Here is a 3,919-nt window from a genome sequence, read left to right on the forward strand (position 1 = left end):
TTCCAAGGCCGTGACAGTTGGTATCAGAGCGGGTTGCGAAGGCGTCGTGACTTAAGGAAGGAAGGGCACTATGTCAGGAGTTACTCACACGGAGGAGCACCACGGAAGGGTGATTACTACTAATTTGGGCAAATGGGCAATGCGGGTTAAGGATATGAAGCCTAGAGATAACTGCTTCCTTTGCGATGAGCTACATTGGGCAAGGGATTGTCCTAAGAGGAGGAGTCTCATTGCAATGCTGGAGGAGCAGGAAAGGGAAGAGCAGTCTTGCATGGGATCTCTGCAGCTGCTTGAAGCGAAGCCTACTGCATCAACCCAAGGGGATAAGGGTTTGATGTACGTAGAGGGCAAGGTTGACGGGGAGGCAACCCAAGTCATGGTCGACACCGGGGCGTCGCTCCACTTCATCAATACGGAAGAGGCCAAGTGGGTTGGTCCAAACCTTGACGGGGGTCAAGGATTGATGAAGGTGGAAAACACCAAGGTAAAGTCCGTGGAGGGCTTGGCTCAAGGGGTTGAGTTGCACCTTGGTGAGTGGCGCGAAGAAGTCAATGACCATGGCGTGGTGTTGGAGATCGAATTACCGCGAGAGTTCAACATGGCGATGTTGCCTCGCGACAACACTTGGTGCATTATGGACGGGGGTCCTTACATGGTGCCAACGGTGGACAAAGGAAAACCAAGAAGGCGCAAGTCAAGGAGAAAGACTACGACTTCGAGGATGGAGACGCGACGAGGGCGTCGCAAGCATAGGTGGGGGAGAATGTCACACCCCGCCGAATCATCAAGACCAACGCGACGAGGGCGTCGCGAGCATAGGTGGGGGAGAATGTCACGACCCGCCAATGTGACCCGGCCAAAGTATCCAACAAGAGGAAATCTCAAGAGAAAGAGGCTAGTGAAATGGCTTGGAAGCTCCTGGAAGACTTGAGAAAGTATGAAGGCCAGGAAGGATGCTAGAGAGTTCTGGAACTCTCTAGAAGGGCTACAAGAAGAAAGGCTACAAGAAGATTGCTTAGAAGACTCTAGAATAATATAGAGCTAGTATAGAGCTAGAAGACTCTAGAATAAAGGTTGTATGTATGTTCTAGAATAGGCTTTTTGAGGATGAGGGAAGGATCTAGAATCCCCTCCATCCATATAGTTCTAGAATAGTCTATTAGATGTAATAGGTGGAAGTGTCTAGAACACTCTCCGCCATAGTAGTTCTAGAATGATCCTTGTAAGGCTATATAAAGGGGAGGCCCTCATTTGGCCAAACCAACAACCAAGAACTAAGAAGTAGACCCAAGAATTGTAAGCTTTCTCTCAAGTGTAATACAAAGCTAATATTCTCCAAGTCTCTCTCTTGTGTGTGCAATCCCCTAGCTCCCTTCCACTAAAGGCTTACTTAGGTGCAAGCAAGGCGTGCTTTAAGCATCTAAGGCCGCACGGTTGGCTTGGAAAGACTGAGGGTTGGTTCAGAAATTCCAAGGCCGTGACACAAGGCCAAGGCAGCCCATCCGAAGCCAGCAACATTCCATGGCAAGGCCAACGCAGCCCAGCCAAAGCCGGCGGCATGCCATGCCAAGGCCAAGGCCAGCCGCATGTCTTGCCACGGCCTTGTCCCGCAGCGTGGCGTGCCTTGGCCTTGGGCTAGAACATCGCATGCCACGCCCTTGGCAAGCAATCCTGTCCCTCGTGTAATTGCCATTTGGTTTGGCTTTGACTTACGTATATGTTGCCCTGCGAAATGCTTGTCCCTCGGGTAATAGCCGGTTTGGTTGCCTTTGACTTGCGAACACGTTGCTAGTGCTTTCCCCAGTGGAAGCTTGTTGGGAAAAGTATGTCCCTCGGAAGTTGCCTGTTGCGTTTGTTATTTGCATTCGAGCTATCCGATGCTTGCTGGGTTTCTCTAAGAGTTTTTGCACGTTCGTCGGGCTTTTTAATTATTTATTTACTCATAAAAATTATAATAAAATAAATTAAAAATAAAAAAATAATTAAAAAAATTACTATAATTACTAGTGCCTCATCTTATAATTGTTGGAATTTTTCTAGAATTTTTTGAGTATTTTTAGTAATTTTTATTATTTTTTAAGTATTAAAATTGAAATAAATTAAAATAAAATATTCCGGTGGCCAAATATTTTTTTATAATTTTTTTTATGGTGTATTAAATTATTTCATACAACTTTCATGTTGAAAGTTTTGGCAAAAAACCATTACTTTTTAAAAAAACCCCATTATGACTCCTCGAACATGCTTGATGTTTCCTCCTGCCAGATTGAAAAGGGCTTAACAGGCTATTATAAGGGGGGGGCACCTCCCTTAAGGCTGGCCAGCATGGCCAGGCCACAGGCCACGCCTATGCCTAGGCGGGCGCTTGGCACATGCCATCGCTTGGCTTGTGGCATTGGCTTGTGGCATCGAAACTACATAGCCAAGCACGGGATGCGTCGAGTGGCGGCCCGCGGCGGTGGCGGTGGCACGTTGGCCTAGGGCAGCATGCCATGCCACAGCCTTGGCCAGCAACATGGCATGCCAAAGCCTTGGCCAGCAGCATGCCATGCCCTGGCCTTGGCAAGCATGTCATGCCACGGCCTTGGCCAGCAGCATGCCATGCCACGACCTTGGCCAGCAGCATGCCATGCCCCGGCCTTGGCCAGCATGTCATGCCACGGCCTTGGCCAGCAGCATGCCATGCCACAGCCTTGGCCAGCAGCATGCCATGCCACAGCCTTGGCCAGCAACATGGCATGCCAAAGCCTTGGCCAGCAGCACGCCATGCCCCGGCCTTGGCAACCTTGCCAAGCCACGGCCATGGCCAGCAGCGTGCTATGCCCCGGCCTTGGCCAGCAGCGTGCCATGCCACGACCTTGGCCAGCAGCTTGCCATGCCCCGGCCTTGGCCAGCATGTCATGCCACGGCCTTGGCCAGCAGCATGCCATGCCACGGCCTTGGCCAGCAACATGGCATGCCGCGGCCTTGGCCGGCAGCATGCCATGCCGCGGCCTTGGCCGGCAGCATGGCAAGCCCAAGCCTTGGTCAGCAGCAGCATGCCATGCCAACGCCTTGGCCAGCAGCATGCCTTGCCACGGCCTCGGCCATCAGCATGCCTTGCCACGGCCTCGGCCATCAGCATGCCTTGCCACGGCCTCGGCCATCAGCATGCCTTGCCACGGCCTTGTCCAGCAGCATGGCATGCCCGGCCTTGGCCAGCAGCATGTCATGCCACGGCCTTGGCAAGCATGCCAAGCCACGGCCTTGGCAAGCATGCCAAGCCACGGCCTTGGCAAGCATGCCATGTCCCTCGGGTAATTGTACAAGTTGCCTTGCGAAATGCATGTCCCTCGGTTAAATTGCCATTTGGTTGGCTTTGGCGTGCGAACGAGTTGCCTGTGCTTTCCTTGTGGAAGCTTGTTGCGAGAAGTATGTCCCTCGAAAGTTGCCTGTTGCGTTTGTTATTTGCATTCGCGCTAACCGGTGCTTGCTCGGCCTCTCTAAATGTTTTCGCGCGTTCGTCGGGCTTCTTGGTCCTTCGGGGGGTGATTCGTTTTGGGGGGCTGGTGCACAGTGTACGTCGTGGCGCGTGAGTTGTGTTCGGTTTGTGCGAGTTGGACGGATCCCTGCCTGTGCAGCGAACTCCACTGGTGCATTCCTCCATGTCCCTCGGGTTGTCTTCGACTCGCCTTCGGGTTGCTTGCGCTTCCCTAGTGGAAGGTGCCTTGCGAAAAGCGTGTCCCTCGGGTAATTGCCATTTGGTTGGCTTTGACGTTCGAACGAGTTGCCTATGCTTTCCTAGTGGAAGCTTGTTGCGAAAAGTATGTCCCTCGAAATTTGCCTGTTGCGTTTGTTATTTGCATTCGCGCTAACCGGTGCTTGCTCGGCCTCTCTAAATGTTTTCGCGCGTTCGTCGGGCTTCTTAGTCCTTCGGGGG

This window comes from Camellia sinensis, unplaced genomic scaffold (assembly GCF_055761805.1).
Source record: "Camellia sinensis isolate YWXY unplaced genomic scaffold, ASM5576180v1 Unanchor6, whole genome shotgun sequence".
NCBI lineage: Eukaryota > Viridiplantae > Streptophyta > Magnoliopsida > Ericales > Theaceae > Camellia > Camellia sinensis.